Raw genomic sequence first — 13,641 nt, forward strand, 5'->3', positions numbered from 1 at the left:
GAGCGCTGCCCTTGAATTTCCCCAAAATATTTCACGTGTGGGGGAGCACCAGTGGCGCCGTGCCCGACTCCGCAGGTGTCTCGCTCTCCTCTCGCCTTTCTGCATCCTTTCTCCTCTCTTATTTAGAGGTGCGCGACGGACATTACCACACACCGTGCCGGATGGTGACGTCTACGCCTCCCTCCTCACGAGATCGCCTTTTGCTTTTAAGGCAGTTAACAATTTTGGGCATGAAATATTCTCGGTAGTCAACTCGCGTGCTAGACTTTTTCCGTCTCAAAGAAAGTTGACGCCTATACTAAGAATACGCTTTTACGGAGTCTCTAGATAATAGCTTCGGCGTGAACAAAAATGATGGCCAAATACATCACTGTCATTATCAGAAAACAACAATTTGTCAACGGTTCGCTTTAAGGAAGCGAATCTATGACCGTACTTATGTCTTCCATGCGGTAATCTCATTTCCGCGCACATTTATGCATTTGGTTCTTTGATCCGTGGACAAACGGGCAATAGAACGCTCGGTTAATTCCACAGGAGTATATAATTACCAGTTAATATTTTCTAACTCAACGACAATGTCAAAGAGGCATTATAAATGCTTTCTCATTAAAAAAGCATTATTATTTCAGAAAATGAAAGAGATAAATAAAATATGCTTGACCTTGGGTGAACATCCGTTTCAGAAAAGGGGGGAGGGAACACATCCGCCTTCTTCTTTTAAGGCATAAGGCACTCTTGCGAATCACGATCATATCCTGCATCGCTTCAATTCGTAGAAACACTCCCACAAAATTTTAATTTTCCCCTGAAAGTGATGCATCGCATACAAACGACCGTTTTACAGCCTTATGGCGAATCACCCAAATTTCTAACCACCTAATTGCTTCAGAGTTGCAGTTGAAAAAAATAGGTGAAAATCCCGGTCCCGAGTGTAATTTACTCTTGAGTTGACCTCAAAAAAAAAATAACTACCAAAGACCCAACCGTGCTGAAGGAGAGCGACCTTCACTCGCGGTACTCACCCTCGGGGTCAAAAGGTGCTTGATAAATACGCGTGAAGTATTAAAACACTATTTACGGCATCATATTACTGAAATATGGTGATGAAAAACGGCCTTGGGTTAGTAAGAGATGAATACAAGGGGACCTTGCTGAAAAAGATATGATTTTATCTAGAGATGAGCTCAAAATTCGCAGGCATTCATACTGACCACGTACTTTCCTGGAAAAAATATTTTGTACTCTGTTAGCGAACTCCCAATTCATAAAGCAGGATGATGCTATCGGAGAAATAAAATCCTTAACGAGTAAATCTGCACGGAAATCGTCTTACAAAGTCACGTCATATTAGTCTCAGCTTCTGTGCGATTAGAAACGATGAAAACGATCAAGAAAAATCAGAAGAATGACTTTATGAGGGCTAATTGACCGTTCAAACCGACCAATTAAAAACAGACATAAAGGAATTCCAAGAAAATGCTGGGAATTCTGTGACCGGGAGTTTAAGAGCACGCCTCAGTAGCTAACTGGCTAAAGCACTCGGCCGATTATCGAGGGATCTGACTTCGAATCCCGACCATGGCAAGTGATTATTGCACTCTGAAATTGTTGCATTGTGATACACAAAGAATTTTATTGTTACTGACCATTTTAAAAGGTCAACACAGACACTTTTTTTAAATCAAGGTCTTAATTCGTTAAATTTAGTCTGATAAGTGTTTCGACATGAAGCTTAGCACAAGGGTAAAATATGGATTCACCAAAAGAGAGTACAACCGAATAGTATCAAACCCATGCTGAAAGAGTATAAATATAAAAAATTCCGACAAATAGCAATGAATTGGGCTTGTGAAAACATTGGGACGTCTATTCATTGGTTGAATCAAACGCGAAAGTAATGCTCCCTCCATTCACCCGTATAGAGGAAGTATTACATCTGACCTCAAACATTTCGTGGTGACACAAACAAATATGAGACGAGCCCGACCGCAATAGCCAGGGTAATAACGCTCCAGACCTGTCACCCAAAAGCCAATAATTTTAATGGCATCTCGGGAATGGATGTATGAGATAAAAATTCGGGTCTTTCAAAGGGCAAAAACCATTCGCCTAAACCGAGATTTTTAAACAATAAATTCCTCCATTTCGGTGAACATCAGCGGGTCACTCCGTTAAGAGTAACTGTCGTGGCATTTCCCGCCGTTCTTTGAATGGATGTTTGTTTTTGGATTAGTTAATTGGGCTGATAACGGTTAGGTTAGAATTTAATGTGGTTCTTTGTTACGATACCATTTGACGTTGGCTGTTTGAGCGTCTAACACCTAAATCAGTGTCCACCTCATTTTACGCTCTCAGATTTTTAATCTCCACCTCCAAGAGCATACAATTGGAATAAATCCAAAATTCAATATGCAGTTACGCTTAAGCAAACACCACTGCTGTGGCAACGAGCTATTCCCTCGTGCATTTGAATTAATTAGTCATCCCTATTCTTGGTGGGTCAGCTACGTGTGGCCCAGTTCTTCACCGAGCAATCAAGTGATTCATTTCTGATGAAACGAAGCGGGGATAATTGAAACAAACAGACAAGCGTGAGTGGAATCGTTGGCTTATAGTCTTGCACGGCCGAGTATGAGATGGAACTTGTGAGTCAGTCAGCTCTTTGATGGGTGAGCAGAAGGGCGGTGAACACGGCGGAGGAAGGTTTGAGGTAGATTGCTCTTGTTTTGGGAGCAGACCATTTTTTATTTCTAATATAAATTATGGAAAAATGTTAAATATGCTTTGCAACACTTTCTAGGAATTACGAACATGTTAAATGGGTCACACAGAACCACTTGCTGCATGGCAAACGCGGACAATCAACCACATCAGAGGACGAAAAGTCAGGGTTCGAGTCAGAAATCGGACCGAATAAAGATGCTAATATTGTCTGATCATGGAGGCAGCGGGATGTTATACACACAGATCCAAAAAGCGAAGAATTAACATGAACTCTAAATTTCAAGACTTTTCATTGTCCGGTTTTCTCTCATCTACCTGTTTGTGCCTCTACACAATGGCTACCCCTCGCGGACAGACGTGAATTTCTCCCACGGGGGTCTCCGATTAAAAAGTATGGAGAGGATCGAGCGTTGAAGTCACCGCGGCCGGGGAGAAGTTCAGCGGTGGCAGATAATTTCGTAAGAGACCTCTCTACTTGCGCGCGTCCCCTACCACCAACTCATTCCTCCCCGCGCGTGATACCGCGCTCGCGATTGAGAGCTATTTCTCTCTGCTACTGCAGCTACTCATTTACCGCGATCTCTGCAGAGGAGTGGTGGTGACCCAACATAGGAAGACCGAGTAGAGCATTCATAAACACTCAGTCGGGGATACGCTGTGGAATATGAACGGCGCCTGGAAACAGTCAAGGGCTCGCCCTAGATGAACTCTCAATCGAGTGTTTACCAATGCATTATACGGTCAGAAAAATAAACGAGCCACACTCCCTTTGTGATTTCAGAATTGAGTGATGAAATACCTTGTTGTACTCATTGTTTCTAATTGATGCCATGCCAAATAAATTTAAGTAAAAACCCATAACCTGATGACACGAATAAAAAAATTCGGTAAATTTGAAAATCGATTAGCTATATTTAGAAATATTTTCTAATTTAAAGTGATAAAATGTGTAGTAATAGACGCAAATAGGCAGATCACTTATATAAAAGATTTTGGCCCTTGGAGCACAAAGTCCAAACATTTCAATACTGAAAACAAGCTGCCCTAATTTATGTCAGAGCTTTGTTATTTTTATCCTAAATCGACGAATGATACAAAAGAAAGTAAACTATCAGATTTTATTCTCTTGTTCAAAAAAATGCAGGCTATATATCATTTACAATTCCTAGCAATCCATAGATCCCGTGAAGAAGAGATTTATTATTCGGAAGCATTTTTTGGAATTCAAATAAAGATTCATTTCGAAGGTCGGCTGAAATAACCCTTACCTTTTGGCACCGAAAATAACCTGCTTGGAATGGCACATGAATTTTAAAGGGATGCAAAGTATCTTCTACGAATGAAATAAAGAGAAACATTCTTTCCAATTGCCTTGAAAAACATTGCATATGTTGTTTAATACCACCTGATCTTAAATTTCCTTTAATGACAGATAATATATCTAAGCCATCCATGAGTTGCTCAAGTTTCTCTCTTAATTCACCGAAAACGGCGTTTAGAAAATATGAACTCAATCTATTCATCATTTTTGGCCGGTAGAAATTCTAAGATTTGGCCAAAACACCATTGAAGCGTCGGTAATGACCAAAATTTACCTCTCTCAGATCGTATCAACAAACTTGTCGACGCTTTTCAAATTCAGCTTGAATTACTTATGAAACGTTTTGCTAGCATTTTCTGTAAATTAATCAGCCAACAGTAAGATTGGTTTTAAACTACGAGGGTCATCCGGAAAGTAGTACCCGTTCGTGAAATAAAGACACAAAAGTAAATATTAACAAACATAAAAAATTTTATTTGAAAGGGGATACTTTAAACTACTTCTCAACATAATCTCCAAGCAAATTAAGGCATTTGTCATAACGTGTGACAAGTTTCTGTATTCCTGCTGCATAGTCCTTCGCCGCCAGCTCATTGAGATACGCGAGGGACCCATCTTGCACAAATTTTTGCATAATGCAGATGGTGTTTAACAATTTCATGAACAATTGTTCGAGAAACATTGGGAAAATGCTCACAGATGTCATCAATTGTGACGCGCCGATCGTTCCTCACGAATTCGTCAACTGAGCTCACCAGTTGGTCTGTAATGACAGACGGTCTCTCCGAACGCTCATCGTCGTGTGTGTTCCCCCTCCCCATGTTGAAGTTGCGACACCACCGCCGAACAGACGACTCGTCCATTACATTGTCTCCATACACCTCCTTTAATTGGCGATGAATATCACATGGGCGAACGTTTCTTGCATTGAGGAATTTAATCACTGCCCTCACTTCACAACTGGCGGCGTTCTCAATTTTTTTAAACATTGTAAACAATCACAGAAACAACACAGGCAATGCTAGCGTCACGCAACTTGGCTCAGAGAAGGCAGACAAGCCACTGAAGCTATCTGACCTCGTCCAGCGGCTACTCGCGTCGTCAGCACTTCATGCGGCACGAACGGGTACTACTTTCCGGATGACCCTCGTATGTACAGCGGTAGCAATATAGGAAGCGCGTGGCTCGTGGATGTTTATTTATCCGTGAATACGATGACACGCAAAATAACTTAAACCATTACTTTAGTCAGTAAATGTATTTTGAAAAGTAATTTAAAAATATTTGGGGGACAAACAGCAATAATTTAATATGAGTGGCTTTGAAGATAGTAACAAATTTGTGAATATTTATAGTATCGTTTAATTTGAATAAATGAAAAACCCCAATAGCCGTAAACAGTTTACCTTTAAAAAAATACAAATGAGATTATTTGGCTAACGCCACGAGTCTTAGCGATCTTAGTTATAAGTTGGTGGCATTTATTAAGCTCAGTTGGCTGGAAAGCCATAGCAATATTGATAGAATTGAGCTCTTACGGCTAGTAGTATTAAAATAACTGAAAAAATCCCACAGCCCTAAATTAATAGGCGTTAGCAAAATAATCTTATTTGTATTTTGGAGTATTTCATTTATTCAATACTACTAGCCGTAAGAGCTCAATTCTATCAATATCATTTAATTTCATTAACATATGTTAATTGTTATCAGGTACCAGAGCCTTCTAATACCAATGAATATTCCTCTCAAATTTGTTTAACGATGGAATTCCTTGACTCTCGAGTAGTAGTTTTGAGGGGAGGCGACCGACAGCTGAGGTCATTTGCGCCATAGGGGATGGACAGGAAAGGATGAAGGGTGGAGAGAAACCCGGCGTCGGCATTAGCCTACTCTTTACGAAAGGCGCCAAGGGGTCCGCGGCTTAACGTCCCATCCGACGGACAGCGTACTCACTCAAAGTGCCCTCCACAAAGCACCTCAAGTAGGGATCGAGATACCTCTGAAAATATTCAACACCGCCGGGATTTAAACCGGGCCCTCTGGGTGGGAAGCCAGTACGTTAGCCCCCGCATTATCTCGATCCCCTTGACTCTCGAGATAGAAAAACTAGCGTATATAAAGTTTTTAATCAGTGTCATTTTTCAAGTATGACGATCTCTAGTTCTGCTTGTTAAATATCTAGCTATATGTGTTGAGACTGCTTTTCTGTAAATGTTTAGGTTTTATCATTCACACTTTATTCTTATTATAGTAGTTGTCATTTTCTAAGACTTGATGTAGTGCCTTTACCGTGAAATTTCGGCATATTTAGTTTTTAGTCTCAATGAGTATTTAAAATGTCATTTCAATCCATAAATGTGTATACATTCATGAAGCTGGCGTGTTGATTGCTAGGGAAATGGTGATTACGATATTAATGAACTGCTATTCAAATACTACCAATGCTTTCCGTTAAGTGAAGTGGTTTCCCTTATTTGCCTTTTCCCAAGTATCCTTAATCCGCATTGAGTAGCTTTAGGCGTGATGTGGTGGAAGTCGAACATAATGAATAACTGATCGTAGCACTTTTCCACTTGATAAAATTTATTTTACGACCGGGTTTCGATGCATTAAGTCATCATCAAGTCTATGATGATATAATGCATCGAAACCCGGTCGTAAAATAAATTTTATCCAGTGAAAAGTGCTACGGTCAGTTATTCATTATCCTTAATCTAAGTGTAGCTATTGTGATAATATATTTTTGGTTCGCTCTTAAAGCGTAATTGAAGTTACCGATTTAAAAATTAATACTCCATGATTAATAAGAATTACTCCACGACAACCATTGATAGAACCTTTAAGGTTTGTATATGCGATTAGAACGGCAAGTATAAATCAAGATTATTGTAACAACAGTCGATTTTTTCGGATGAAAAGCACTTACTGAAATACATGTGTATAGAATTTATACATTTCACCAAAAGGAAAAATGTGATTACTTACAGGTGTAGATATATTCCGTATTTCTCGTACTATTTCGACAACGTACCAAGTAAGCATCCAAATTTATCGATTTATTCCAAAGAAAGGTAAGAAAAATATTCATGTAAAGCAATTGACTGCGCGTCATACGCAGATGAAAATTGTCGTTTATCGTCGAAGCAGCCTTCACTACATCAGCATTTAATGAGAAATTTGGGTCGACAAACTATTTCAATATTTGTTTGAACAGGCGACATAAGAGTCGGCACTTTTTGATGACGGTGATTGACAAAAGACATTTCGGAATAGGAAAGGCCTGCATAGCCCTCGGGATAGCTTCGGAAGCGGCGATCCTGCAGCTTAGCAACCGTCAACATAAATTTTAGAATTACCCTCTTCGATGCAGTATAAAAAGACCTAGAGTCTCATGATGATTTCATCTAGTTTCTTCTATCATATTTTCTCATTATCATTTTTACTAGTAAACCAAGCGTTGAAAGAAAAACTCCAACTAATTTAATTAATATACTTATGAAGAAATCGATCTTAAGCCAGGAAGATTCATGGTATAAAAAATCATTTTATTGGCACCTTAACTCTCGAATTCAAATTAACATTTTTTCTGTCGTATTAAAAAATTCCATATGTTTATTAGGCGTGGGTATATTTTCTACAAGAATAAACGGATAAACTTAAGAAACGTTTTTTTTTAGATACTGCATGTGTTTAAGAATCCTCAAATATGCTTGAACTGGTAAAGCGACCTAGGCCATAAACTCACGAAAGAAAGAAGTCCTTAATTATACGCAACGGCCTAACATTTTTATCATCTTATAATTGGCTATTGTGACGGTGGTAGGGCTTTCCTAGAGCCTCGAGTATTCCTGCTATGCAGAAAGTCATCCTCGTTGCGACGACGTTGATGTGATGCGTGTTTGCAGTTCAACGAGCGGAATGATGCATTGTGATGGGCTACCATAGAGGGACCTCCGGCGACTGGCGTCCTTTCTACCAGCTGATTCAAACTTTCTTAGCCCTCGCCGAAGTCTTCGTTATGAGTGGCGCTATGAGCGGAAAGGGTCCGTCGTATCGTCCAGAAACAATAAGGGCAACGCCATATCATGTCCAAATAAGTCTTCTCGCTATTCCTTTCACCCAAAATAGATTTGAAGTCATCATGTTTAATATATACTTTAGACGAACATGAATAATAGTTTCCCAAATAGAGCTCCACATTAGATGAATCGAAAAGACCCTTAAAAAAAACATATTTATATTACTCTCCCGTTTAGACCATTTACGATGACAAGATTTTTCAGTCTTGGAAGGGTACCACTTAAGAAATACTCTTTCCCGTTAACGTAAGACAGTTTCTAACAATGAAGCCTTAAAGTAGGTAGAGCTGTATATGAGAGGGTATACTTATAATTGCCACTTCTCTTTCCCTTTTTTTCAAATGACGTCGACAATCCATACATCCGTCGTCAAATATTTTAGTTTGCTCTACCGATTTCTTTCACCTTGATTGCAAGATCTTGCTTTAATTTTGTACTGAATAGGCCACTCGTTTGAAAGTTGGATCACCACAGGGCAATCTAATTCATTACGAGTAGTGTCAAATCATTGATGAAAGGTTTAATGAATACCAATTATCAAAATGTCAATGTTATTCGTACGATTTTCACGGTGAGATGTTCCTACAATACAAGTATATTGACATGCACACAATGGACGTTTCAAGGTGCATGGAGAGGCAGTGTCAACAGTAAAGCATAGCACTGAAGGCCAAACATACTCATATGGCGGAAGCGCACCTTTGAAGCATCCAGATGAGTATTTTAGTCTCAGTATGACCAATTCTGTCAAAAAGTGCTTGAAAAATAAAAAATAATTAAAAATAATGAGGAATACGCATGCCGCATTATTGAAAAACAATTGTGAAACCACGGAAATCAACCATGGAATCAAATTGTTGGTTTGATAGGTGAAGATACCTAACACTAAGCTCAACAAAGTGTGACATTAGGGTTAGGGGATAGTTCCTTTCCCTGAGCCGCCAGTGATTTCCCAGGATGAGCTTGTACCCAAAAAAATGTGTGTACTTTCCGGGTGAGCCGAGAGTGCACCGTAGTGTGACTCGCAACCTAAATCTGGACCTCTGGTCAGTAACCCAGCGCTCTACTCACTAAAGTACAACAAATATAAATATTTTGAATATTGAAAAAAGTAATTTATACAAAAATATTAACCGTATTTATGCTGGTGAACACATTTCGGCTGGTTAACAAACTAATTTTCGCCGTCTTATCTTTGATTCACGTTATCTTTCGAGTTGAGTTTATACTTCATCCTAAATCGTGCCACATTCAAATCTAATGAAAAATAAGTTACCAAGTCATTCGGCATTTTGCTCTCCAAATAAAATTCGATACCAAGCTATTGATCATATTCGCGATGCAGAGAATTGTGGTCACCGTGCCCTCCAACAGAGTGGCTTTATGTCACGAAAGAAATTTAGTTGCAATAGGTACAGAGCATAGATACGGTGGCAGGGAAATTTTACATTAGCAATTTTAGTTGAAGAAATCTTTAAATTCATTGAATTTAAAACGCAATGAAACTCCAGAATCTTTCGCATACGCACTAGGAAGGTCAAGTCGACTGATGTCCCGCATTCAAAACACGAATAAAAGAGAAGAGGGAAAGATAAATTTTTCACTCCTCAAAAGAAGAGATTGCGAAGGAATGTAATAAAATGTATAAGGTCTGACAGTGAGACATGAGCAAACACTGACGAATGGGTTCAAACAAAAGAGGGAAAACATGGAAACCTTGGTGTGGGACGTTCGAGAACCCGGACACCGACGCGCCGGTGGCGCGTGTGCTCTACCATCGCGAAAGGCAAACGGGTTTGCGTGTTCGATTCCGATAAGGAGATAGCTCGGTCAATTTATTTCGTGCGCCCATGTTTACGGACGAGACGAGGACTAAAACGTTTTCTTCCAAACACTCTGGGAGACCGCAGGTCATCACCTTCAGCGCGATTTCTTTTCTTCGTGAAGGCCTCACAGGCGCTCTCCCTCCACGCCACCAGAGCAATGCGAGAGATGGTCGCGGGGAGATATACGTATTCATATACCTATAAGTGTATATAGGTATATTTATTATATATACACGAAAAGAAGGAATAAAGGACTGGCAGCCGACCAAGGATGAAAGGGAAGCCATTCACTCACACTTAACTCCCACGCATCTCACTTCACGACTCGATCGCACGAGGGACACAGCAGCCGGCGACCAAGGAGCCACGAGGCTACCGTTAACTAATTGTGCACACAGCGTGGCCCACTCCCTCCGACTCCCATCCCGCGAATTCCCAAGCAATTTTGGGATATTCTGGAGGTCAACACTCCGATGGAACAGAGAATTAATTCCTAAGCGAAGCTATTGTCTCGAAGTTACCTATTCGGTCGGGATGGGCGGCACTTAATATAAAATATGCGAGTTTTTATGGTAAAAAATATATTAACATTTAACAGTAACAATATTATAAAAAAACATTCTAAAATTAGAAATAGGTGTCAATAGGTTCACAATTTAACGCCCAAGACGACATGCTCCAAGCGAGGTGCTCTCTTAAAGTCCTCAAAGTAGGGATCAGGAAACCACAATAATTCAGCCACCTCCAGGATTTTAACCCGGGTTCTCGAGGTGGGAAGCCACCACACCATCCTAATTTCCAAGTACATTTGAAATAGTAATAGCAATACCAAATGGTAGGACTGATTACAATAGTTTTAGGTTTGTACCTAACTCTGCAGATAACGAACAGGCATCACCAGTGTCAAGAGATGAGGTCATGTCTAATTTCAATAAATTTTAGCAAACGCTGGAATTCTTATAGTAGGGACGGATAAATGCCTAATAATACTGGCATGAAAGTTATATTGGTACTTACCCGAAAATATTATCGAAACAATTGGTGGGAAAGTACCTCATTTTCTGACGTAAAATAATTTTATAAAAATATGGCAAGGCCGTATAACCAGAAAATATCGCCAAACATTTGTACGAAATACTCATTTTCGTTACAGGCCTTCATCACATCGTGTTTCTAACAGATAATGATGATTTAAAAAATTTTACACTGATGAAATTAACATTTTCATTAGAAATAGATTATAAATTTATAATAGAGGGAAGCATTGAATTTAAAATTCTTCCTTAACACACATAGTCTTACCACCTCCAATCCAATTACTTCAGTGGGATAATTTAACGTAAAATATGCATTCATGCTCATTCATCTCAGTTAGTGAAAATTTTAATGCTGGTACCTTCACAGTAGATTTTAAATTGTGGTCTCGTATTAAAGTTACAACATGTAGTATCGATTAAAGATATTTTCCCCACCACATTGTGCAGGCTCCAGTAGTATTGTCAGAGATTACCAGACTGCTGATGAGTGTTTATATTCGATTATGTCACCATACGAAATGTTGTGTACTAATTTACAAGAAGGTATTATTGGGGACATTGGGATATATGTAGATATACTTCCCTCCGGTGCTTGGTGACCAAGAATGTGTGTAAAGGGAGCCTTATTCAATTTCCACCGTGAAGAAATGGGTGGCCGAGTTTAAACGTGGGCGTGAAAGCCTCCAATATGATCCACTTGAAGGACGTCCGAAAGGTGCAATCACACAGGAAATCCTCGAAGAAGTGCACGATATAATTTCGGAAGATCGGCGTACGAAGGTGCGAGATATTACTAATACCGAGTGCGTGATATCAGAAGAACGCGTCGGTCACATTTTGCTCGAGAAAATTGCACATGAAAAAGCGTTTTACCAATGATGGGCGCCGCGCGTTCTCACTGTGGATCAAAGACGTATTTGGACCACACAAACAAACACTTTACGAAAAACAAGCGTGATTTTATGCGTCGATATGTGACAGTGGATGAAACATGGGTTTGCCACTACACACCAGAATCGAAATTATAATCTATGGAGTGGATAGAGGCCAGTTCTTCAGCTCCGAAGTAGGCGAAGGCGGTGCCATCGGCGGTAAAGTTTATGGCGTTGGTTTTTTGGAATGCGAAAGAAATTCTGTTGATTGACTCTCTTGGAAAAGGCAAAATAATACCTCGGGAGAACGAATTCTAACCTTCAAACGAAACTGAACGCAAAATTACATGAACCAGTCCCGGTTTGCAGAGGAAAACACCGTTTTCCATCAGGACAATGCACCCGACCACAATAGTGTCTTGGCGATGGGAAAATTGAGGGATTTCCACTATGAAGGGCTTGAAAAGCCACCATATTCCCCGGATTTGGCTCCCTCGGACTTTCATCTCTTCCGAAAACTCAAAAGTTTCCTTACTGGTCAACGTTTGTGGTTCAATCAAGAAGTGATTATGGCTGTAGACGAGTAAATTGCAGCACTTCCGCAAGAAAACTATAGAGACGGGATAATGGCACTTTGAAAAATATAACTTTTTTGAAAACATAAATTGTCATTTTCATCATCAGTTATAGAACTTTTCAATTCACCCCAGTATAACCAAGATATACAGGTATTTGCACGACTCGTGGATATAGACGAGAAGTATTCGTCGGAGTGAATATAGCAAATTGAATGAATACATATTTTTCAGAAGAAAAGAGTAGAATAGAGAGATAAACGACTAATCCGAAACATGAACACATCTCAGACCTTACAAGTGCGAATAACGAATGGGGAGTCGGGATGGGCAGTGATAGGAAGGAATAAACACCGGGATGTCCACTTTCACATGCTATTTTCAATATATTTGTGAAGGAAATGGCAAAGGAGGTATGCAAAGGGCGTGAGGCTGGAGTGAAAGTAGGCAGGGAACTCTTCAAATAAGTTGGATTCGTGTATGATCAAGCGTTAACCAAAGGGTTACAATCATTAGTTTAGCGCATTGCAGAATCAGTGTGAAGGGTAGGTTTGGGATGATAATAAATAATTATAAAAAGAAGGTAATGATATTTTAAAGAAATGGGAATGCTAGGAAAATCATTACAGTTGGGGGACATAAAATTGGAATAGGTAACACAGCTCATTTATTTGAGAAGTGTTTAGGACGAAAGTGGGTAAATAGGTGGGGGCATTCCTGCACGGCACCTGTAAGTACAGATGTAAATAATAAATAGTGAAAAAATTAAATTTTAAAAAGTCGTTTTGTATGGCTCAGGTATGGCTTTGTACGGCTCACGGCTACAGTAGTGCGCAGACCTATCAAAAATATACTCTAAGCCGGTAGATGAATACTAGCAATAATAGCGAAATAACAAATAAAACACAAGGTTCTTAGGTAAAACTAGGAAATTATGTATTCAGTTCTCTTTGTGGGCATTATCATTGCCAGATTTAATTTTCGTCAAATAAAATACAAATTTAAGTACATGAAATAAAAATAAAAAAAGCAATACAATTATTATCATTGAAAGTTCGAGGGAAATGACACAATTGAATCACTCCAGTTGAAATTAATAAATACCGGCGCCACCATGCTGGGAAGTATGATCCTGGCTACGACAAATGAATATTTTTCGTAATTAATTCATAAAATTTCTTAAATATATCACGAGCTTCCGTAA

Source organism: Hetaerina americana, unplaced genomic scaffold (assembly GCF_022747635.1).
Source record: "Hetaerina americana unplaced genomic scaffold, ioHetAmer1.1.p SCAF_9, whole genome shotgun sequence".
Lineage (NCBI taxonomy): Eukaryota > Metazoa > Arthropoda > Insecta > Odonata > Calopterygidae > Hetaerina > Hetaerina americana.